At 34.3% G+C, this 26,698-nt stretch overlaps 1 long non-coding RNA gene across 1 annotated transcript in view; it reads left to right on the plus strand.

Moving 5' to 3' along the window:
- LOC140700231 (uncharacterized) overlaps positions 1-26,698 on the plus strand; it is a 196,520-nt gene that overhangs the window by 61,939 nt on the left and 107,883 nt on the right. The gene's annotated exons all lie outside the window — the stretch shown is intronic.

Below are 26,698 nucleotides of genomic sequence, written 5' to 3' on the forward strand. Positions count from 1 at the left end.
CATTAATTCCAGTTAAAACTCCAGGCAAATGATTCCAGCTGTCCTTTCATGGATTGTGTCCACCCCTGAAAAAAATCTCTTGAAGCTAATTTATGGATTACGAGTCTTCTAATTTGGGTCCCATGCCTGCCCCTAAGTTTTTTGTCCTTATCACATCATTATTAAGAAAGATAGAAAACATAATATTACTGTTTCCAAAACATGTGATTTTGAAATGATTTTCCCCCCCAGTGGAAGAGCATTCCTTGATCTTTTCTGTGAAATGTCTAATATTACCAATTTAATTTAATTTTTACTTGCTGAAGATATAAACTAAAGTGAGGACTTTAATGAGACACTCAATCTCCTAAAATACTTAACAAAATTTTGTGCATGTGGATTGTTCTGGTTTACACAGGCACATATATGGAAAGAAGACATAGCTTTCATCAGTATTTCCAAAGCATGTGTGAATCAAAAATACTTTTAAATGGCAGTGAAGAATGTGGAATTCAAAAAGTTATCACTTATTTAAATAAAAATATTTTAGCAACGTAAACACTTCATACTCTCCGTTGGAGACCTACTAAATACACTGAATAATATTAGTAACACTGCTTGCAAAAATACATCAAGTTCTTGCTCAGAGCAGAGCTCTTTTCTGTACACATTCCATATATTACTTAATTTAACCCTTGGTACTACACTGGAATATTACCATTATCACCGCCACAATGCAGCTGAGAATATTGCAACTCAGAATGATGAGATACTGGCCCAGAGCCATATAACAGTGAATGAAGAGTCAGAACTGATATCCATTTCTGGCCCTAAAACCCTTCTTTCTTTCTTTCTTTCTTTCTTTCTTTCTTTCTTTCTTTCTTTCTTTCTTTCTTTCTTTCTTCCTTTCTTTCTTCCTTCCTTCCTTCCTTCCTTCCTTCCTTCCTTCCTTCCTTTCTTGCTTTCTTTCTTGCTTTCTTTCCTTCCTTCCTTCCTTCTTTATTGAAGTATAGTCAGTTACAATGTGTCAATTTCTGGTGTACACCAGTCATGCATATAAATACATGTATTCATTTCATATTCTTTTTCATTAAAGGTTATTACAAGATATTGAATATAGTTTCCTGTGCTATACAGAAGAAACTTGTTTTTTAAAATATATTTTTATATATAGTAGCCAACATTTGCAAATCTAAAACTCCCAAATTTGTCCCTTCCCACCTCTTTTCCCCAGTAACCATAAGATTGTTTACTATGCCTGCAAGTCTGTTTCTGTTTTGTAGATGAGTTCTTAGTGTCTTTTTTTATCCTTTTTTTCCTAGATTCCACATATGAGTGATATTATATGGTATTTTTCTTTCTCTTTCTGGCTTACTTCACTTAGAATGACAGTCTCTAGGTCCATCCATGTTGCTACTAATGGCATTATTTTATTCTTTTTTATGGCTGAGTAGTATTCCTTTGTATAAATATACCACAACTTTATCCAGTCATCTGTCAATGGACATTTAGGTTGCTTCAATATCTTGGCTACTGTATATAGCGCTGTTATGAACATTGGGGTGCATGTATCTTTTTAAACTATATTTCTGTCCAGATATATACCCAGGAGTGGGATTGCTGGATCATATTGTTAGTGTATTTTTAGTTTTTTGAGGACTCTCCAAACTGTTTTCCATAATAGCTGCACCAAACTACATTCCCACTAGCAGTGTAGGAGGATTCCCTTTCTCCACACCCTCTCCAGCATTTATCATTTGTGGACTTTTGAATGATGGCCATTCTGACTGGTGTGAGGTGATACCTCATTGTAGTTTTGATTTGCATTTCTCTGATAATTGGTGATTTTGAGCATTTTTTCATGTGCATATTGGCCATTAGTATGTCTTCATTGGAAAATCGCCTATTTAAGTCTTCTGCCCATATTTGGATTGGGTTGTTTGCTAAAACCCTGTTTTTTTTTTCCTTAGGCCAGAAATAGGGTAGACACTTTAAAAAAGCGAACTGAATTAAATTAAAATTTTGATACAAGAAATGTGTGATAAAAGATGTAAATGAAGCATATTTACCTTCCATTAAACTGTCCTTCAAGTAAATAAATTATAATATTCCTTCAGCCCATCTCAATCCCATAACTTCTTTAACAGTTTTTAAAAATATGTGATATGGGATCACTCTCTTTAATCTTCACTTATTTATTCAAAAAATTATCAAACTACTATTACATGCCTGCCATTTTATTATGGATTCAGTGGGGGAATGTTGTCTTTTGGGGACCTACATCAAGTAAGGGAAACAAACAAGAAGCAATTTAAAATAAACAAACCAGAAAGCTTGAGCTACAGTGGTCAAGGAAGACTTACTCCTTTTTATTGTCTAAAATTAATTATCAAACTACTAAACTAACCAAATATGCTTTTCAACTTCTAAGGGATGATGTGCATTTTTTTTAAAGAGGAAAGGTTTTGAATGCATAAAGTCTAAAATCATCCCATAAAATCTGTTTAATAATTTAGATAGAAAGTGAACTGTATAGTTCATCTTGTTCAATCATTTCTTTTTGAAAATGAGGTAACAGGATTCCTCAATAGTTAAGACTTGTTGGGAATTACACATTGACAACCGGGACTAAAAGCCCAGTGTCGTGTATTCTGGGCTAATGTTTATTCTGTGATACAACAGAGCCCTTGTGTAAGATCTTAATGAGTTGGGGAGTTCTGAATGGAAATTGGGCTTTTGGTCGAATGAAAATCAAAGAAAAAAATGAGTAAAAATAATTTTGCCTTGGCTTTTCCTTGTATTCCTTTAGGTGTCTTGGGAATTATTTTTAGAACCCTTGTGCTTCCCTTGTGTACTTGGAGTTCCAAAGAGCATGGCCTGGGATTTACTACATTGGAAATGGTGTCTTAGAGAAAAAAGTTAGCGCCGTTAAATTACAGGAAAGGAAAAATAGAAATTACTTTAAAGTCATATAATCCACTGCACTCTTTTATGTATAAGAAAAGCAAGACCCAGAGAGAGAAGAAAATGAATGATTCTCTACAAATTTAGTCTAACTCTATGGACTTTTCTAAGTGCCTTTATTGTGACAAACATAGTCCAATGTTTGATGTAAATAGATACTTAACAAATGTTGAAAAATGGATGGACGATTGAATGTTAGAATGATAAAAAAATTTCATTAAAAGTTAACATTTAAAAATGAAAATGATCAAAAATTGTATGTATTATAGTGTCTCAGAGGGGTTCTTATCTGAAGTACAGAGAATTATTTAATAATTCTTATAGAATTATTTTCTGTTATTCTTTGTTTCATATTATCCCATTCTCCTTTTGGGTTTATATAAACTTTGTTCAATGTAAGTTTTTATAGGACTCATGTCTAGTATAAATATATGTGCAATGATTAACCTTAACCATTTCTTGATTTTCTACCATGTATTCTGTTCCTAAGCCACTACTACGTTTATATACTCTTATTTGATAGAAACCTTCCCTAATATAGGATATATAAGTGTAAGGGAACAAATGTAAACCTTTTGTTGATTTAATATTCAACATGGGGATTAATGAAAGTCATAAGTTAGAATGGATTTTGGGCAAAAAAAACTGTTCCTATGTTCTGAATTTCCATATATATATAGACACATATACATATATCCATACACATGCACATATACTTTATGCATACAAATTTCACCATATCTAACTATTTTGGATGATAGTTCTTTCAACTGGTTTGGTTTAAGAAAATTGTGATTTAAGTGTTGTCGGAATAATGAAGTATGTTTTAAAAAAGAGCACAGTAAGAACACTGGAGACCAAAAAAATAAAATAGTCATTCTGTTGGATAAAAACTGCACAAAGATATTTGGTAATTTTAGATAATAATGACCTTAATAAAACATTTTAGGACTGAGTTTCCTGAGTAAATTTGTAATCCATAGTGTTTTCCTTCCAATGTTGGTGCTGGCCAAGTGGTTTCAAGGGTTATTAGAAATAGCAGCAAAACACAAAAACAAAAGTCAACAAAAACTTCCTGTGTCAGGGCTCTTGCCTGGCTTTGCCTTAAATGTATGAACATATGAAGAGAAAATGAGGGGCACAGCTTAAGTATAGTCAATAAAAGTTCGAAGATTTGACAGTAGGACAAAGAGATGTCTCTCAAGTATCCTTCTTGGTTTTTCATGAATATTAAGAGCCAAAGCAGAGTCAAGGAGATAAGGAGACAGCATGACCGCTGCAGCCTGAGAGAACCATAGGTTTTACATGAGATGTAAAGGAGTACACAAAAGCAGGCAAAGCAGGGAAGTGAGCCTAATGACACTCAGGGAGTAAGCGATAAAGCAGAGTATGGCAGAAATTTAACACATGAAAGAATAAACCTTGGCAACTTCGCCTCCACTCCCCGCACTGTCACGTTGCCAGTGAACGTTTGCACACCTCATGGCTTTGCGAACAGGTTTTAGTAAGAATTCCATGAACTTCAAAAATAGATAAAGATGGTTAAGGTAGAGTGTATGGTCACAAATCAAGGCAAATATGTTTAGGAAAAAAGATAGATTTACTTACACATTCTGGCCTTGTAAGGGTGTGGGACGCTCCTGCCAAACCTTGTTTTAAAATTAATTAGAGAAATATTTCTTTTGAATTTAAATAAGATGCATCAGAAAAGCCAGTATGTTCCAGTTATGCTGCTAGTCAAACTGGGGTGGCTTTGATGTGGCATTTTGTGGCTTTTGAAAATGCAGTGAAATAAGTGCACATTTACAAACGTTGTATAAATAGCTCAACGAAGCACAGTTGAAAAGACTATTTAAAAGAAAAGAGACAACAAAAACCCCTGATGTTGCACAACCGACATGCTGATTTAACGCTCCTGACAGCTCTTAGAACCTGTTAACGTTGCCACTTTATCTTAGCTTTCCTCAGAGTGGGTGTATGGTATCAGCTGTGTGTTGTGGCCTGATGATGAAAACTATGATAGGTTTGGAGGGCTCTTAAAGGATGTATCTAATCTTTATTGTCTTAAAAAAATAGTCTAAGGCAAGTGGGAAAAAGACATATGGTAACTCCAAACCACAAGGGAAATTATACTTCTTTATATGAAGCATTCCCACCAGAAAAAAAGGGGAACCCTTCTGTTTATCATTATATTTTATGAGGTAACTTCAATGAAATCATGGAAGCATTATCACATGAACAGCAAAGGATAAAATCTCTTTTGCCAAGGCCCTCAAAGGAGAGGAAATTTGGAATACAGCACAATTGGAACTTATTTTCCACACTGCAAATGAGGTTCAAGATGTGGTATGGGTGAATGGCAGAGGGTTTCTTGCCAGCAAAGAGGACGGTCAACATTTTCAAAGCTTCTATGTTGGATATGAGGGTATATTTTACAGGCCTAATTCAGGAACTAAAATGTACTTTTAATACAGTTTACGTTGATATTTTATGTGGGAAGACTTTGTCTGGGTTGACTCAAATGTTCCAGTGTGTGAAGGAAGTATCAGCAAACATGCACAGGGAACTCACTAAAAAAATTACATGTAGTGATGGTTTTTAGAGGAAAATTGATGAAGTCATGGCAAGAGTATTTTCCATCAGATGAAAACTACCAGTTCTGTCTATTCATTTCCTTTGGAAAATAGAAGATCAAAGAAAATATTTTAGTAGAGTGTTTCCTTTCAAATATAACAAAGACTTTTTTTGCAATAATAATATCTCTTTCTCCTTCGTTCCATATGCTCATTTATTCACTCATCAAATGTGTGCTATGTGACAGTCACCGTGCCATAACTATAGTAATAGCAGTCAGCATTTATGTACCGTTTATTATGACATTTAGCAGCGTGGATGCTCTATGCCAGTACAGCCACAAGAGAAGTGTGAGAGAAGTGCTCACGTTTTACAGCTGAGAAGCATAGCACTTGGCGAGGTTTTGGAAATGATTTTCTTAAGACTTACTATGGAACCAATATTTGAATCCAGGACATTGATTCCATAGCCCAAATTTTGATGACTCCCTTCCCATAAATAACTTGTGTCAGAGAGACAGAGATTATTATTCAGTCATCAAAAACATAGAACATTTACAGATAACTCACAAGAAAATAAAAGGAAAGTATTTTGAGATCCATACAAAAGGGACATCATAAATTCCACTACTCCAGATTCACTTGATTAATTATCATTATTTTTAAAGACAATAAATGGTATTGGGCAATTCACTACATCAATACACTACACGTGCTAAAACAGGTAATTCATTTTCCACTTACTTCTGCAGCTGTGCTGAAATGCACACTGCGGTGTGACTGACTCTTCTCTTTGATTTGAGCAGAATTTGTATAACTAGAGCACTTGAATGTCTGCAGAGCATAAATATTTACCTTTCTCACTTTTTAAGCAAAGAAAGCTATACGTACGTATGTACATAAAAATTGCATTTACCCAGCACCAAAACCAGTGTCCATTGATTGAAATAATTATAAACTAACCAAAAAACCTTTTTGTCAATCAAGTCCCTTGATTGATATAATTATAAAGTAACCAAAAAATATTTTTGTCTAATTACAGCCATAAAAAATGTTGCACAGGTGGAGTAGTGACTTCATCTGAGAAAGAAAAAAGTATTCAGGATCAAAGTTACCTTAATTATCAGCTATTGTGAGGAGTTTCATTGAAAGTTCATACATTTTTACCTAGGAAAATTTTTTGTCTCTCTAAATTACCCTTTAACCACTCTCTCTAATTTTAGTACTAAATTTATGTTGGTTCCCTTAAGATGAGTTGGATTACTGCGTAACTTCTTGTATTTTATGTTTTAGTCCCTGAAAGTTTCGTAGACATGTGTAAGCCTGTCTGGACCTATGTTGTAGGCAGAATAATGGCCTCTCAAGGATGTTCTTGTCCTAATTCCTGGAACCTGTGAATATGTCACTTTACATGGCCAAGGGGACCTTGCAGGTGTAATTACTTTTAAGGACCTTGAGATGTGACAGTATCCTGGATTATCCAGGTGCACCCAACTTTTATCACCTGAGTCCTTAAAAGTAGAAGATAGAAGAGTGGGTCAGAAATATGTGACTGAGTATGACTGAACCCACTTTCTGTGGCTTTTAAGATGGGTATACAAATACTACAAATATAAAATTAAGGGAAAGAAGCAAGACACAGAAGAATATATACAGTGTTCCATTTATTTAATGTTCAAAGCAGCCAAATCTAAAATACATATTTTAAAAACATATATATAGATGTTGAGGAATACTGGTTGCTGGTACTATTTGATGCTACTGCCTTGATTTCATGCTAAGGGGCCAGCTGACTAAGTCACTTTGGTAGCCAGCTTCCAAAGCGACCCTCCGTGCTTCTCATTTTCTGCTATTAACACCACCCATATTCCCCACTGAATATGGGATGAAGTCTAAGACAGATACGAGATTGTGAAAGTGATGGCGTGCCTCTTTGGAGGTTAGATCGTAAAAGGCTCTCACATTTCTAGCTGGTACTCTTGGAGGAAATGAGTGCCATGTTATGTGGACAATCAAACAGCCCTGTGGAGAAGCCCACAAGGGAAGGACTGAGGTCTCCAATCAGTAGCCAGCACCATCTTACTGGCCATGTGTGTGAGACATTTTTTAAAGAGGATCCCCCAGTCTGAATTGCGCCTTCATAGTACTTAGCCCTGCCCAACATCTGACCGCATTTCATAAGGAACTAGCCAGAACTTCCCAGCCACACTCTCAAATTCCTGACCCACCAAACTGTAAGAAGAAAAGCAATTGTTTTATTAAGCCACTAAGCTCTGGGATGGTCTGTTACACAGTAGCTAACATATTCACCATCACTTAAGCACCATCAGTGCAAATGTCAACGCAAAGAAAATTACAAATCTCATTAGTATTATGAAAATAATTTTAGCTTTGAAAACCTGTGAAAGGTTCTTGGAGACCTTTAAGGTCTGCAAACCACAGGGTGAGAAATTCTTTTCTGACATATTAACTATTATTATGTTTATTATTATTTGGATCTATGTAACATACTTAAATATTCCCCCATTGATAGGCATTTATACTTTTTCCAAAGTCTTCCAGACAATGTTATAACTTTTCTTATATTTATTTTTTTAATATTCTTAACATAAAATTGTGGTTCCCAAACATTTGATTTGTTTGATTCTTAGCATCTTCTAAGTATTAAAAATACCACAACAAAAAACCTATCACAATTTGCATTGTTAGATATGTTGAATCAGTTTGAGATGGGCAACTACAGACAGAGAGGGAAAAGGAGAGACAGTGAAAGAAAAAATGCTATGTTGATTCAGCTATGTACAGATGACAGCAGACAAGTTTCCAAATTTAGTTCAGTTAGTTATTGGCTGTTTCCATTTGGACAAATTTCTCTAAGTTTTAGTTGCTTCATCTGTGAAACAGGAAAAATAGTAATTCTGAATAGCTTGGATTGTGTAGGTTTTAAATGTCTTAATCCAATGCCTGCAAGTACCTGTGACAGTGTTTGGAAGAGAAGAAATGTAATAACTGCACATAAATTACCTCCTTAATCGTCACACAAGCCTTCACGATATGAATCCTTCTTGTAGTTTTACACCCAGTATGGGTCCTTACTGGGTCAGATGGGATGCAGGGTCTGGTTTTACTGAAGTCCCAGTGGACTGATGCCACTGGGTATCAATTCACCCGAACTGATTTTCCATAGGATGGAGGCCTGTAAAGGGGAGGAATAATGGTAGAACACAGGGACAAGTAGTCCTACAGAGGGCACTAGCCAGAACCCCGCTGACGTCATGTTTTATCTGGAATTATATCAAATCATGAGAAGACTAGAGGGCAAAGAATATAAGAATTACCTTCATAAGCACATTTGAGACATTCCTATGGCCTCCAAAAAACTGGGGAGGATTTTGAAACAGAGCTAGCTGTTCTGTAAAGTGTGAGCATGGGCAATTATCCAGAAAATAATTTCTAGGGAAATACGATACCGCACAGATCAAGAAACAGCAGCTCAGAGTAGAAAAATAATTCATCCAACTATATACAACTAGCAAGTGGCAGGTTTTCAATCTCATGTCTTTCTGTGTCCCAAGTCTGTGCCCTTAAACATAATAGCCATGAAAATACCTTACCTCATTATTCAAATACATGTATGTATTGTTCAGTAGCATATTTCTGCAGTTGAATATTAGCTTCTTCTTGAGGATTTTGATTTTAAGTGATGCTTATATAAAACATGGAACCAGTATAGAATTCTCACTCCCAAGATATTTTCTCAGGGATTATCTCAGCATCTCAAACCCTTCTACATACAATTGCCCTCAACCTCACAGCTTCATGGAGTCAAAATTTTCATTGTGAAGCTCCAGATTCACTTAAGTGCCATCTCCCTGGAGTTTTTAGATTTGTCTTCCATTCTCTGACAAAGAAACCAACAAGAGGAACCTCACATAACATTAATAAAGATGAGATTATTTGGGAACTTTCATCAAAGCAACTTCAAGCACAAACTAGTTAAATTTAAGGTACAAGCACTGGATATTGATAACAGAGAGATGAGATTCTGTGAAATTTGGGGACTTGAAGGAATACTGTAAAATTTCAAATCAATTATGGGTATTTTATATCCTATTCTGGGTGATAGCATGATTTTACATATAAAATAGTGTTTAAGATGATTTGTAATCAAGCTTATTTTGTTTTATTTGTTAAAACAAGTATAGAGCTTTGACAAAGAGCTAAGCTGTCTTTCTCAATATAGTAAATTGCCTTCATTTATTAATTTTTATTTCATTTGGTAATCACTTTGATGATGTTCTCAAAGTAAGTATTTCTGCAATATCTGGTCTGGACAGTAGAATGTTGATTTTTTTTGCATAGCTTTAAAATATTTGCAATTATGTAAGGCAACTAATAAAAATATTCTAAAAATACAAGATTTTAAATGTGAAGAAATTGTGCTTTGTGTTTTCCATGTAAAGTCAAAAGACCAGAAAGGGCATAGAGTTTTTAAACCAACGACCTTTATCATAATGTGTCTTGTAAACTGAATTCCAAATAGAACATGCTGGTTGAAAGGCAAAGAAATTACTGTCTTTGAAACACAGGATTCATCAAGTTATAATGTCAACTTAGTAATGAAAATGCTTACCTACATTCTTGTCAACTGACAGGCTGTCATCACATATTAAAAACTGACAAGGCAGTGATGAATTCGGTTGTTTTTATTATGTCCAAAGCAACTAACCTTCAGAGAAGCAGAGGGTATTGCTCGTCAGTTAAATGTACCATTTCTTAACTTTATAATTGTTTTAAAGAAAAAGAAGATATTTAGATGAACTTATAGACTTCTAAGTAGATACAGAAAATAATTATACATTATTATTAATTTTTTAAAGAACTTAAATGCTAATAACTGAAATTGAACACATATTTCATATGTATACTGAGAATAGAGGAGAAATAAAATATAAAGCTTAATTAAAAGCAGATTAATTTCATTCTTTATAAAATATTTCTATAAACTACAAAGTATAAAACATTGTTGGATATTTTAAAAGTCTAAAATATATTTGGCTGATATGATTGATAACATGATGAAAGAAATTCAAGATGAGACTAATAAAACTTCCAGTGTTCTGGATGTTTCCTTCACCACTTTGATGCTAGATCTCTCAATAGCTATAGCTTATATCCATTTTTAAAATTTGCTTCCTTATAATAGTAAAATATATCTTCCAGTAGCCTCTTAAGAATGGATTCATACATAGTAAACTGATAATATGATGTTTTAAAATGTCTCTTTCATCCTTACACTTGGCAAAGTGTAAATCTAAATAGAAATCATTTTCCCTCAGAATTCTGCAGGTGTAATTCTGTTGTCTGCCAGCTTTCACCTTTGCTGATGACTGATGCCTTTCTGATTTTTTGACATTTTGTTTATGGTCTTTGACTTTTCCTTAAATAAAGGATTTTGTATTTCCCATCTTTATACTTCTTGATCCGAGTTCTCATGGAAAATGCCTTGGTGTGGATCCGATGTTTATGTATGTCTGTGTGTGTGCACACACATGTGGTTCTTTTTAACGCGGAGATGTATGTTGTCTAGTTGTAGGAATATTTTTTTCTACCTTTGATAATTTCCTTCCCTCCATATTTTTCAGCTCTTATTAAATACTTCTAATATTTATACATCAAAACTGCTAAACAATACTCTATATTTCTTTTTACTAACACATTTAAAAATCAGGTTTATTATGATAGAATTCACATACAGTAAAGTTCACCCTTTTTATGTGCACAGATCTATGAATTTTAACAAATATATAAAGCTGTGATATCATCACTACAATCAGAATATAGGGTAATATATCACCTCCAAAATTTCCCTTATACCCCTTTGTAATCAACTGTCTCTTTCCACACTAGACCCTGGCAACCATTAATCTATTTTCTGTCTCTATAGACATACCTACTGTGGACATTTTATATAAATGGAATCATAGAGTACATGGCCTTTTATGTGTAGCTTCTCTTACTTAGAATAATGCTTTTCAAATTCATCAGTATTATTACGTTGTTGATATCTGTATTTCCTGAGTGGAATTTACTTGAATAGGTATACCACAGTGTGCTATTTGTTCACCAGTTGGTGGACATTTCAATTGTTTCCAGTTTGGAGAAATTATGAACAAAGCTGCTATAAACATTCTTACAACATTCTTATACAGGCTATCTGTGGACATGTTTTCCTATCTCTTGATTAAATTACTAGGAGTGGAGTTGCTGATCATACAACAGGTTTATGTTTAACTTTGAAAGGAACTGCCAAATGATTTCCCAAAGTTCAGCTGTACAATTTGCATCCTCAACATCAGTGTATGAGAGTCCTTCCTGCTTAGTACACATTTGTCAGCATTTAATACTCCTGATCTTTTCTTACTTTTTATTTTATTTTCAATTTATGTCAGTTTGATTTTATTTTTAGCCATCTGTAGTAGTTTCACAGTGTCGTTTTAATTTTCATTTATCTGATGATTAAAGATATTGAGTTTCCTTCCATTATTTATGTGTGCTTATTTACTATTCTTCTATCTTCTTTGGTGAGCTTTCTGTTCAAAGCTTTTTTGCCCCTTTAGAATTGAATTGTTTATTTTCTTATTATTGAGTTTTGAGTTTTCTTTATATTGTGGAATTGAGATCTTTACCATATATGGATTTTGCAAAATTTCCTCTGTGCCCTGCTGTGATACTGTGATTTATAGAAGAAATATATATTTCATCTTTATTTCCATTTCTGGGGCAAAGCTCCTAAAATTCTTGGAATTTCCTAAGTGATGAGAGCAACAAAGGTGTCTTTTGTTATGTTAATAAGGTGACTTTTGGACCCCACCCAAGGATAGGGGCTGGTTGCCAGGGGAACTAACCCTGTGATTACAGGGTAGGAACTCTAAGTCCTACTCTTCTGACATCCAGGCAGGGCACAGCGGCTGGATTTAATCAGTCATCTACTTCTTAATGACTATTTGGACATTAGTAAAAATGATTAAGTTTTCTTTTTAACTCTGTAAAATAGGAATATTAAAAGCTATCTCTCAAGGTAGGTGTAAAGTTTAAAGAAAAATAAAGTGTGTGTATAATATCTTGCACAGTGCTTGGCAGTTTAAAATTATACTATCTTTGATTGTTGTTTTTATGTTTGTTTTTGTCACTATTGTTACTATTATTGAGGTCTCCCAAAATTTAGGTTCTTTCTTGCAAGAGCTTTTCAATATGGAGTCTTGTTTTATTATTCCAATTTTATAACAGAAATGAAAAATAAAAACAAAGATTTTCTTAACGCATTCCAAATGAATTGTAACTAGCCCTCATAGTGTAATAGAGAGGAACAAATCTGACTCCATATTAGATCTGTTCCTTTTACTTTAACCTTTGTTCTCTATTGCTTTTGCTACAAGTTAAGAATGTTGCCTATAGCCAGAAATATACAGGATAGCCCATTCTCAGGGCGCTAACCTTTAAAGGTGTAACACTTTTCCATTCACATAGAGATAAAAAGTTGCAGAACAGAGACTAAATTTGTCTTGTTGGAGGTTTACCGGAACAACACGACCTGACCTATGTGGAAGAGCTGCAAGAGCAAAGGATTCCAACATTAAGAAGTTGGCAGCAACTAACCACACCCCCGCCCCTTTTAGTATAAAAGAACCTGAATTCTGACTTGAGTAAGACAGTTCTCTAGGACATTACTTCCCTGTCTTTACTGTCTGCTGACTTTCTGAGTAAAGTCATTGTTCCTTGCCCCAACACCTTGTCTCCAGATTTGTTGGCCTGTCATGCAGCAAGCAGAATGAGTTTGGACTCGGTAACAATGGAGCATGTATCATGGGCCAGCTGCTATTCTAAGTGCTGAAAGGTGGCAGAATGTGCCCCCCAAAATATGCCACTTTGCCATAAGAATTATTTTGCGTCAGGGACACTTAAGAAAGAAGCAGATGCAAGAAGGGCACTCTGATCTTCCCTTTTCTTCCTGAAAACAGGAGATACAAACACCCATGTCAAAGATGGTCTGTATCAGGAGGGAAAAAACAAACCAAAGCAAAAAACTTCTTCACTGGGAAGTCAAAGCCAAGAGAATTCTATACAAACAGACCTTATTAAAATAACTCTTTCTTTCCTTTAGCCTCCCCATTTATTTTAGTCACTTTCCCACAATTGCCTCTCTTTGTTCAATCTAGTATAAAAACGTTTAGGTTTTGCCACTTGTTTGGGTCTTTTTTTCTTTATGAGCGCTTTTATGTCAGCTAACACATATAAATGTGACAGCTTTACTTCTGTTCATCTCTCTTCTGTCAGTTTAATTCTCAGGCTCATTTGAAAGAACAAGTTTTGGTTTATTTAAATCTGATACTATGGAGGTAAGTACTATGGTTGTCATCACGTTCCCAATTTTTCTCAGGAAGAAAGAGACTTAAGGATTTGAAATACCTGTCTCAGTGACCCAGGAAGTAACAGGCTTGGTTTTGAACCCAGGAAGACTAGGTCCAGAATCTGTGCAGTAAGCATTCTGTTATATTGCCAAGCCCAAGAATTTTGAGTGGAAAGAGGAAAGTGGAGACATTCAATAAAACTCTTTAATCAGTTGAAGAAACAATCCAACATGATGGCTTAACTTTGTATCCAAAGAAATGATCTTTGGCTCCCCTTTTCCAGATTTAAGCTCCAATGGAAAGATGTTTGGAACTCTTTCTTTCTCTTTGAACATTCATAGGTATTTTTCCCTTGGAATCAGGTACTCTCCTAGTAACAAATTCATTTTAAGGTGAAGCAGTTGAGACATAATAATCTAATTCTCTAGAGAGGTTCTCTGGTTTGGGTACTGATATGGTCGAAACTTTTTCCATGCTTTGTTATGTTCACAGGGCTGCCTCAGTCTCCAGGGAATGCACATACCATCCATCCTCTAAATGGTATTTCAACATGTGTTTTCTGTGTCTGCTTTAAGATCCTAAAACACAAATTGCTATAATAGGAGGATTTTTGTCTATTAAATAGCATTAACATGAAATCTCTTTGGACTTGTTTAATAATAACATCTCAGTACGGTGGAAATGTGAAAATGCAATTTAAGATTATTCCAAAATCATTTTCCTTTAACCAAAAAATACTAATCTGAAATAGAAAAGGGATGGTTTACATCATTGAACCCCAAATTCTATGTAGTAATTTTAATGCCACATGCCATCAATAAATACCATTTTCAAAAGGAAATCTGCTTCAAATTGCTGTCAAATTTAATTAGAATATCTCACAAAATAATCTTTAATAAATGTATAAAGATCATTATGAATCATGAATTTTTCTCTGAATAGTAAGTAGAATGTTATCTTTTTAAAATTTAAAACTGAAGTATAACTATTCCTTTGTAATCCATCAAGATATGAAATCTACCTAAAGGAAATCATCTTCTTTCTATGCTAAGTTTATTTCAATCTAAGCAAAGTCAGTCTCCAAGGAAAAAAAGTTTAAAATTTAATTAAAGGACAATTCTAGGTGATTAAATGCGTAAGCATCTTGAATTAGAGACTTTCCTACTGCAGAATACGTTTCACAGGATCAGTTACTTTTTTGAACACTGGGGTGACTTTAAATTCACTTTCATGAAGGATGAGGTCATAGGAACTGGCTTTCGTTTTGCTTTCATGACCTCAAATAACAGTGCAGAATGCTTAAAAGGAAAAATGTCAGAGTTTTTCAAGAAAGCTTTTCCAAAATACTGATTGAATTATACTTGAGGATCTGGTAGAATGATCACTGCTTACTAATCTGTAAGAGAGGAGTAGTTTGTACAGCTATTTCTAGCAAAGTCTATTATTTTCACTTAAGTATCTGTTCCTTGACAAAGGTGAAAATGGCAAATTTTGTAGGAGATAAACAAGATAACAGACTATGAAGTAATGATATTCAATACAACCTTATTTTTAAATGTAAGGCAGACTATAAAAAGGCAATAGAAATAGTTTTTTGAAAGAGACAGCAGTTTCTTTGTAAATACACTTCAAATATTTATTTGAAGTTAGTACTTCAATGATTTTTGTTTTTATTTGAAACTCTCAAACTTCTTTCCATCTGTCTCTACATTTTTTCACTAATTTCCGAGTTTTATTTTTTTCTCATTTTCTTTTTTTGTACGTGGTCAACATTTAACAAGAATTTCCCCTTAAACATGAATTTTAATGAACTTTGGACCTAGTTGAAAAATCTTTTTATCAAAAAAATCAGGCTAATTCAAATTCCCTGAATATATATATACTCTTCATTATTCCTGAAAACTTCCTTTTAGAATATATTTTCAATGGTCAAAGTGGTGCAGTTTAGTGGAATCAGCAATTCACAGGTTTTTAAATTAAACTCTTCTTTTGTTACAGTCTACTTTTGTGATTTAGTCTCAGGTTTTAAATGAGAATTAGAATAAAAAGTATAGATGACCAAATGAAATCTTAACTATGGTGCCAAATATTACGCAGTTATGAGTGTTTCTTGAAATTGTTTCCTTTGATATTCACTTGAAACTACTTTTTAAAGGAAATCTTTTTTAACCTTTTGGGGGGGGCAGTAATTAGGTTTGTTTAGTTATTTTTAGAGAAGGTCCTGGGGATTGAACCCAGGACCTTGTGCCTGCTAAGCATGCGCTCTACCACTTGAGCTGTACCCTCCCCACCGAAACTACTTTTTAAATGTATAAATAGTTTAATATAACAGTCTTCTTAAAATTTGTAAAAACATTATATAGAAAGCTGAACTTTTTAATTATCATGCCCTATCACAGTCCACCTCTGTCTCCTTCTGATAATAGCAGTAGCTTCATTTCAGTGTACACACATTGAGATGTATCAGTGCATTTATATGCATTCATATGTACACCTAAATAATATAAAACATTTTTACAGGTTTTCCCATTCATATCATTGAATCTTAATAAAATTTGATTTTTACTTTTATGCAGAAGTATATTTTGGAGTGCTTACTATTTAAATACGTATTCTTCTGAATGCCATAATAAGGATTTATCTGCTGGTGGTCATCTAAATTTTATACCTATCTTCTGGTTTATATTTGCATATTTTTCTCTGTTATACATACAAAATGGAAGTGGCTGCTTGTAGTACTTGTGCAGTTTCCAATTTAATAGAAAATGCCCAACTGTTAAGAAAGTGGATGTCTGTGTTTCACTCATGAACATTCCTGTTGTTTCCCATCCTTGTCAACCTTTGATATTATCAACTGGATTTTTTCCTCAATTTGTTGTAACTGTCACTTTGATGAAATTTTATTTGTATCTTATTACACATGAGGTTGAATACCTTTACCTGTGTTTATTGGTTATTATAAATTTTTTCTTTTGCAAAGTGTCTTAGTATGCATTGCCTCCATTTTTTATTTACCTGTTTTTTAAATTACAAAATGGTAAGAATTCTGTATATATTTAGGATATGATTTTTTTGCTCGTAATATATAATACAGATACCATTGCTTGCACTACAGCTTTTTTTTCTTACCCTACTATATCTTAGGATGAAAAGAATTTATTAATTTTTATGTTATATAATTTATCAATAGTTTCCTTTATGTTCAATTCTTTTTGTTTTCATTTAAGAAGCTTCTTAATTCAGGCAGTTAAAATATTTTCCTGGTATTTTCTAAAAGCTTTGTTGTTTTGCCTTTCCTTTTAAGGTAAGGCTTGTAATCTTTCTAAATTTAGTTTCGAGATTTAGGGTCCAGTTTTATTTTTTCCATACTGACAGCCTTTATGCAGTGTCAATTTTCAATTTTCAGTATATTTATTTTATTTTTCCTCCCATCCCAATAAGTATCCATAGGTGTTAGTTTCTTGTATATTCTTTCATATATAATTTTAATACATATAAAGGCAAATAGAAATACAGATTTTTTCCTTCAGCTACTTTTACATGAAACCTATCATTCCATACCTATGCTGAGGCGGGAAGCCCCATAAAAAGACCTGCAGGACCCCCAGGCAGGGCCACTACTCTCCTACTAGCACCATCTGGTTCCCTGGCCCAGAGGCTCTATCTCACTTTTTGCCTCTGAAAAGGCTTACTTACCCCTAAAATTCTATTGGTTCTCTGAGCTCAGTCCTGATTGGTTATTTCCCTCACTCCTGATTGGTTATTTCCCTCACTCCTGATTGGTTATTTCCCTCACTCCTGATTGGTTATTTCCCTCACTCCTGATTGGTCCATTTTCCTCATTCCTGATTGGTTATTTCTCTCCCTCCTGATTGGTCTAATTCTACAATGCTTGTTTCTAATTAGTCAACTTTTGTTATACCTTATTCACATATGATGTTGCAAAGTATAAACTGGCAGCCTATAAAAGCCTGTGTAAACCTACAGATGGGGTCCAGAGGTTGGAGTGTTAACTCCTCTGGACCCGCAGGCGTAATAAACCTGAGTTCTCCAACTCTCTGAAGTGCTGCTTGGTCTCTTGCCGGGATCCTGAGCTGTAACACCGAGCACTGAGCTGTAACACATTCTTCCACAACAATACTGTTCCTCACCCTTTTCTCTTGTCTAATAATATATCTTGAAGGTCTTCCACATTAGTAGAAAAGAGTGTGTTTATTATTTTTAATAACTATATATTATTCTGCTATATCAGCATAATTAATGGAAAATTCTGTTTATTTTGCACCACTTTGCAGTCTCTGTCATGTCATATGTTGACAAATGTATGGGACTATTTCCTTCTTCACTATGTATTAAATTGGTTTGTTTTTAATCTCGGTACTAATGTCCCATTCTCTTAATTACTGTAATTTTAAAACAAATCTTAGTATATAAAAGAACAAGGACCTTTTAGTATTTAAATAGTTGTTTAATATCTAAACCGTATGTAATTATGAACACTTTTTCACTCCTAAAATTTATTTTTAATTTTTATTCTTAATTAAATATGACAGAACAATGGCAAATTGATAATCTTTAAGGAAGCAATTTTTGTTTTCTATTTATCCCTCTATTTTTTGTATTTTTTATTTCATTGATTTCTGCGGTTAGATTCTTATTTCTTCCCACCTATGTTGTTTATTTTGTGCTTGCTTTCAAACGTTTTAAGGTAGGCAATTTGCTTGTTACTTTTCAGCCTTATTTTCTTCCAGTGTTAATTTTAAAGCTAGACTTTTCTTTCTAAACACAGTTTTAGGTGCAACCCATGATATGATATGTAGCATTTTCATTGAAATTCCATTAGGAGTTCTTCTTTGACTCATGGATGATTTAGATACATAAATTTTCAAATATATAGTGATGATCATAGTTACACTTTATTGTATACTTCTAACTTAATTGCATTGTGGTTTGTAAACATACATACACTTTCACAGTCCTTTGAAATTTGTTGAAACATATTTTATAGCCTAGCAAATGGTCAGTTTTTATAAATGTGTTTTGTACGTGCTTGGACAAAATGGCATTATACAGTTGTTGGGGACAGGATTCTAACTATGTTCCTTAGGTCTTTTTTAATCAAGTTTACCCAACTTTCTATATTTTCTTAAAATTTCTTTTCTGCTATTATGAAGTTTTTTTCATCTGTTACTGAGCAACATTACCACTTGATTTTGAATTTGGCTATATCTTGTTATAGTGCTCTAAGTTTTTGTTTTTTTTAGAGACTATGTTATTAGATGCATGCAAATTTAAATTTGGTATATCTTTATGGAAATTTAAACATTTCATCATTCTAACATTTTCCTCTTTAGCTCCATTTTTTATTTTATTTAACTTCTAAATGGTCTCTAAAAATATCTCCAAAAAGTTGTATCCATCTTTTAACTTTGTATTTTCCATATTTGCAGACTTTCTGTGCCCTTTGTTTTAGATATGCCTTTTTAAAATAGCATATAATTGGTTTTTAGCCGAGTCTGACAAATCTTTTTCTTAATAGCAAAGCATTTAGGCTGTTCACATTTAATCACATTTAGGCTGCCATATTTGGATTTAAGTCTACCATCTTGTTGTCTATTTTTAATTGGTTCTTCTCGGACACATTTTTTACTATATATATATATATATATATATATATATGCACACACACATATATATATATGTATATTTTAAACTTTCATTGAATAAGTGTACTAATTTTTATCAATATGATTTTCCTGATATCTGTCTGTTGACCTAAATACATAGCAAATATTTTTTAAGGATACAAAATTGTAAATAGAAGTTAACCAGGGGAATAGGACTGGGTTGAAAGGTAAAAAAGAGCTTCAAAATTTGTTCTTTATATTGGTTTGACTTGATTTTTTTAAATGGGCATATATTTTATACTGACTTAACTGGCATAACTGTAGTAGTTCTGCTAAAAGATAATTCCAAAAATTCATGCAAAAACAAGTAGAAATTATTTTTGCCTTGAATACTTCAGACTATCAGTTCAGCTTTTCCCCATTATCCACTTACTCTCATGTCTAATAAATAGCATAAATGTGACTTACATAGCAAAAACATCCACAAGAAGGTAATGTAGATTTTATAATGTGTTTCTTAGCATGGCACTGACTGTTTTCTATGCACAGTGACTCCCTTGGGTTCTGGCGTACGGTCTTTCAGAACTGCTCTGGCCTTTGCATGACCCCTTGTTTTCAGTAAATGATGCACTCTTAATAAATGTGATACGGGAAAAAAGGCTAGAGTAATGAAAAGATCACAAAAGAAGTTTTTGTTGTTGTTGTTTGGTTGGGGTTTTGGGGGGTTTTGTTCTGAGTTTTGTCAAGAGTTGATATAACTGTAGGCTTCATCTGCAAATAAAAGCAGTGAACTGGAGTTGAATGATTTTGGGTCCCTACCAGTCATAAGTACATAACAATGGAAATATTTTGAAATCAGGCAGTGCAGTCGTGCTTTCAAATTCTGCTCTTTCCTGGCTATATGATTTTGACACAGTTACCAAATTTCTCTGGAAGGTGTTTGTCTTTAATAAAACTTGAGTCATTCTGAGTAAATTCCCAGTAAAGCACTGAGCAATTTCCAGTAAAGCACATGGGAAAAACCTAAGTTCTATCCTATAGCAGATAATCAATTATTATTTATTTTCATCTTTCTAGCAGATAGTAAGCAGGTGATGATTATTAGTTTTACTTCTTACTGACATCCTAGAATTGTATTATTAGGAAGTTCCAAATTAGTGGTATGGAACGACAGTGTAATATTTCTGAAGTCTACAGGTGCTCCTGTGTGGTTGGCCCACTGGAAGTGGCTGTTCTCTGGCTCTCTGCACATCCTCTGCTCAACCAGTGCTTGCCTCACCTGTATCCTGCTCACACAACTGACCTTCCTACGTAGTTACCCCAGGCCCCAGCTAGTGATTGCTCTTACCAAAGGGGCAGTGAGGGGCATGCCCCCCTGCTGGTTTCCCTGTGAGCCAACCTGATGTCACTTCTCCTTGTAACTGCTAACCTTCCCCTGCTCCCAGGAGTGAAGCCGCCACATCCTGCCCAGCGTCTGCTGAACACAGAGGATTGTTGGTGCAGGACCTCACTTCAGACATGTAGCTCCCTTCATCCATTAAATCATTTATGTCTCTGTCACTGACTCTGGGCTCTTTCTTAGGTCTTGAAGACTGAGAGGTATAGCCCAACAGCTCCCTTCCCCCACATTAATAAAATGTGAAATATTATATAAAACATCTTTCAACAAAAGATGTGAATCCTTAAACATCATTGACTCTACACTGAGAACTTTAAAAAGTTTACACATTTAAACAGTGATGTAATCTTATTAACAGCACATAAACAGTATATTAGCAAAGGCAATGTAACGAATCAGAAAAAACACATCCGAGCAGAAAATGTAATATAAAATTATTTGAGTCTAAAAAAACTTACTACTACTGTAACAGCTATTTTGCCAATGTCATTTCTTATTTTGCATTACTGTGTCACAACTGTAATAAATTTTACTGCAAAGTGGTCAATATTAGGTCTGAAGGTCAGTTTGGTAATTGTAGGTGAGAGTCTCCCAAAGTGATGGCAATTGGAAAGCACAACATTTTACTTTCATGAATGCAGTGATTGAGTTCTTTGACCTCTAGTTGGTTAAGCATGATATACAGAAGAACATTTCACTTCTGATATATGCATGGGAACGCCTGACAAGAATTAAAGGCAGAGTGCATATTTAAAATTCTGGCATTCCTCATTCTGCTTGAATAACTGCTAAAGTTACTTTGAAGTACCTTAGCGAGAGAAAGAAAAAAAGAGAAGGAAGGAAAAGAAAAATGAAAGAAACATTGGAATGAAAGAGAGGAAAAGGAAGGAAGGAAAGAAAAAGGGAGGGAAGAAAGGATGGAAAAAAGCAGTCAATTTGCTTATTTTCCTTTCTGTACCAATGGCATCTGAAAAAAAAAATATTTGAAAGGCTTTTAATGTAAACGTGGACAGCTGTTTTAGGCATTGTAACATGTGCACGTTTGAAAGTCACATCATGAAAAAAAAAATCCATGTTGAAATGTCAATTTTATAGCTCTAAGAGAGAGGTCCTAAGGTTTAGAAGTTAAAAGTAAGTTAACTCCTTGCTTATTCAAACATTAAACTGTCAGCATGGAAGTAAATTTAAAACTTATGATGGTCTGAAAATGTGGTGCTAAATGAAGTCTGAAGACCTATTAACCTGCCTGAGATGTAAACCAGGAACTATTACACTCTGCTGTTGAACGTGTATTCAAGTATTTTATAATAGTGTGTGAGCTATTAAGAGGTGAATAAGGAAGCTGAATAGCATCTCTTCCTTCTGAAATACAATGATAATGTTAGCTATTTTCAATATTCATTTAGGAATTGCATGCATATAGAAAATGAAATACTTGCTTGAAAATGATTTCTTCAATTTTTTTATACTAGTAATGCACAACTGACAATCCTTCAAAAAATTGGCCAATAATCAATTTTTTTCCCTTTGTTTTAGAGCTCTACAGGGATTTAAAGAGAAAACACACTTGTAAACATACTTACATGTAGGTGGTAAACACGGTAGATAAGCAATTTTGACAGATTATTCAATGTGCTAATGATAAAACATTTTTTAAAAGGAGCTCCTTAAAGTATATAAATGTAATAAATTCAATATAAACTAAAATTAATTAAATACTTAGGTGAAGAATATGATCATATTTCCTTTTGCAGTTAAAATAGATTTCTATTTATTCAATATTATTATGTCAAACGTTTATGGTTTTAAAAAGCTCCACTTGGACATTTATCAACCATTTTAAGATAGCATATCAATTAGATATACTTAATTTACATTTGAAAAGATGGAATGGACTAAATCCAAATTGCATAAATTAAAATTAATGGTGAAGCAAGTCTACCTTTTTCTGACTGAGAAAATAAAACTTTATTATGAAAATATCCTTTTCCTAGATGTTGTCCTTGTTTTTGGATGTTTAAATTCAAGTGGGAAAGACAATAACCACTTTTGTTCTAAAAAACACTGTTAGAAATATATATTTTTTAAAGGATTGCATTAAAATATTTGAGTAAGAAAGCAGAGAGTTTCTTATTCCAGTTGCTAGAGAGTGTTCCTACTGAAGGAGGATCAGTAAAATGGCCGCACTTAGGCTAACAGATTGCTTATTCTTATGCTTGCCTTTAAAATAGTCAACTGACCTGATTGACTGGTTGCTACTCACAGTTCCAGGCCCCTTGTTAAAACTAAAGCTATTGATCTTACTGCTTCTACTTTGTTCCAGTAATTCAAAGTAAAAATCATGCTTGGTCTCTGAGTCCTTCTCCAAGAAGAAGGTCACAGGACTGTAACCTTACAAAATAGCCTGAATTACCAAGAAGGCCACACCTTGAGTGTTTATGAGATAAAGAGATCTAACAGCTGGCCTCTATAGAATTGGTTGCCTGGAGGCATCATGATGCCATTCTGTCTTCTGAGGAGAAAATTATTCTGTTGATTGTTATCGATGCTCTATTGTTTGAGCTATGGCTATATATCCACCCCACCCCATCCCTGAGGTAGGCTCACAGTTTTGAAGGCACTAGCCTGCTGTGAATCCCCTTTGCCTGGCAAAGCAAAATTGCCTCTTTTCTTCTAAGCTCTAAGACCTTGTCTCTAGGTTATTTGGCTCATCAGGGAAGGGGGCCGATCTTTTGGCAACACTATCTTAATCTTATGTAAGGTTTTAGGAGCATTATATTTGTTAGTAGGGAGTAAAAAAAGAGAAGGCTCTGGCTTGCTTGTTCCTCACAGAGCTAATATTCAGCCAGTGGAGAAGAGATAATGAAAGAAAAGATAATAAAAGCTAATAGCATTCCAATGTCTAAGTATATGATGCACACAATAGGTATTAGGAAATACGAGAAGCAAAAAGATTAATCTAGGGCAACATGATTTGATCTGAATTGAACTTTGAAGAATAAATAAGATGTGATGGTTGTCTCTTGTCGACTGAAATAAATGCACGACCTAAAAGTTGAGAGTTGTGTTTTATTTGGTGGACAATTCTGAGGACTCAGCCCAGGATGACAGCCTCAGATCGCTCTGAGGGACTGCTCCAAAGAGGTAGGGGAGGAGCTAGGATATATAAAAGTTTTACAACAAAGACCAGGTAGTTGGAACATTAAAAGATTACTTGTTAACTAAAGAAACCAGGCATCTCTAGTTAAAGAATTCAGCGCTTTTCTATGTATGGGAGGAGCAAACATTTGGTCTCATTGAATTCATTCCTGTGACAAGCACCTCGCTATCTAGGGCCAGTATACTGTCCTTTCTTATTCTGAGTGCCCTTAGGGTGCACCATTGTGAGTGGCTGCAGAGGCTGGGCTGCAGGCTTGTCTTCACTGGGGGGTGGCGGCAGCTGCTGATGACTTGATGGTTTCAGCATTCTTTGTTTACTGATAGGGTTTGTGGTATTTTTCATTCACATCTCCTGCAGGGTTGACAAGGAATTGGTCTGTGATTTCATCTGGTTCTGGAGGATATGTGGAAAGTACTGAAAATATGGGAAGAACTTCAATGACATCTGAGATTTGATCTTGTATCACCAGCCATTTTGTTCTTTGGTGAGTGTTGTGACACACACTAGCAGGTCTAGAACATGGGCCAGAGACATTGTTAACATGTTTAATTTAGTAATTGGCTTTGTTGTCATCTCTACTTCTCTCAAAAAATTGTTCATGTTGAGTGGGCAAAATGTGCAGTTATTACTTAATTGTTGCATTTACTTAGATACACTCTTGTCTTTTTGCAAAAATGATTTAAGGAGGGAAGCTATTTAAAAAGATGAAACATAAACATGGTAAGGAAAGTAAAGTTAAGGTTAGAAAAAAAATAGGAGAAAAACAAAAGCTTGTGTATTTAGATACAGCAGAATAACATCTATGAGCTCCAGTGTAGTTTTTCAGCCTCTCTGCCCTGAGCCCTGTTCCTTTAAGATTTTGCTCTCTTCTAAGGAACAGATACATTATTATCTTAGGAAGAAGTAATTTGATATGGACTTTTGAGGGCAATGCCCTAAGCTCCCCAGAAGCAACGTGAATTCAGTTACAATGGATATGAGTGTTTTAGTTCTATTTAATCCAAGGATGTCATAGAAAGTAATTACTGTCAGTATTTATATGAGGTATCAAACTATATAGTTACTGAAATTCCATTTACTGTTCCTATATGGCATTAAGTAAGTGACCTAACTTCTCTGTGCCTTAATTGCCTCAACATTATATTGACATAATCATCTAATTTATCCCGGGGTTGTCAGGAATAAATGAGACTATTCATATGACATACCAAACTTAATATCTGGCACATATGAAGCAATAAATACATGTTAACTCTCTTTAATTTTGTAATACCATAGCAAGGTGAATTTTTAATTCATCCCTTCTAAGTTTGCTACAAGTATCGCTCCAAATGGCATCTCGAAGAATGTCATCTTGTAAACTTAAAAGTGTCCCTATCATTATTCTGCTAAGAAACAAGGGGAGTAAGGACAGCAATCCTCTTCTCAGTCCACTTGTTCCTGTATCCCCGTGGCTGAACTCTGACCCTCAGGAAAGAATGATACTGGTCAAAATTCTATTCGTGGCTACCTCCTTCCAACCCAGCATTCACAATAGAACCTTGTATGTATTATGCCATTTTGATGCTGTTATGGAAAATGGAGTGTGAATTATTGCTTTCCTACTCAAAATGTAGTCTGTTGACAAGAAAGCTTTAGCAACACTTGGGAGTTTGTCAAAGATACATATCTCAGCCCTTTCCAACATTTGCTAAATCAGAATATGCATTTTAACAAGAGCTTCAGCTGATTCTCAGTGCACATCAAAGTGTGTCTTGGATAAGATATTCTATGCAGATTGTTGGTAATGAGAATCGGGGATTTGGTGGTGGCAGTGGCCTTGGCAGCACTTTCAAGTTTCCCCATTCCTGATTGATAATGATCAAAGTAATTGTCTCTGTTTTAATCTATCTGAAATTGGAGAACACTATTTCTTATCTCCTGGAAGAACATAACCAATGTTAATTTCAAGGGAAATCCTCTATTTCTCTCCTTCAGTGTTGTCATAGTCATCTTCCTTCTCTTTGTTATCATTACCATCATTTTAATCACAGAACTTAACCGTGGATTACATTTCTCTTTATCACAGTACTTTTGGACCATACAGCTTTTGCTCCAACATCTGGCAATTTTGTATCTGCTATGATCCCCAACCATACCTAAATACCTACAAATACAATTTTTTTTTGTTTATCCTATCCTCTGTTACTATTCACTCTTCAGTGTTCTCTAAACATTCTGTAACTCACTTTGAGTTCACGTTAGGTGTTATTGAACACCTGAAAATTCAGTGAACTGGCTGAATAAGAAATATCTATATATTGGATTAATTGTATGCAGAAATGATGAACCGACACTGCCTGATCCTTTGACATTAGTTTTAGTTTTGCTTACATCACAGATCATCGGGGTTCTCTCCTTTGCTGATCTCGATTTTATAATCTTGGTTAATATTCCTCATTCTCCACAGTCTTGTTACTGCCATTCTCATTCTTTTATCTTTCCCATGACATGTTTCCCATTTAAAATTATCTTTTAATAAATTACTTAACTTCAAAGTTCACCATAGATGAATAATTAGTTCTCCCCAAGTGTAATTTTACTTA

This window comes from Vicugna pacos, chromosome 12 (genome assembly GCF_048564905.1).
Source record: "Vicugna pacos chromosome 12, VicPac4, whole genome shotgun sequence".
Taxonomy (NCBI): domain Eukaryota; kingdom Metazoa; phylum Chordata; class Mammalia; order Artiodactyla; family Camelidae; genus Vicugna; species Vicugna pacos.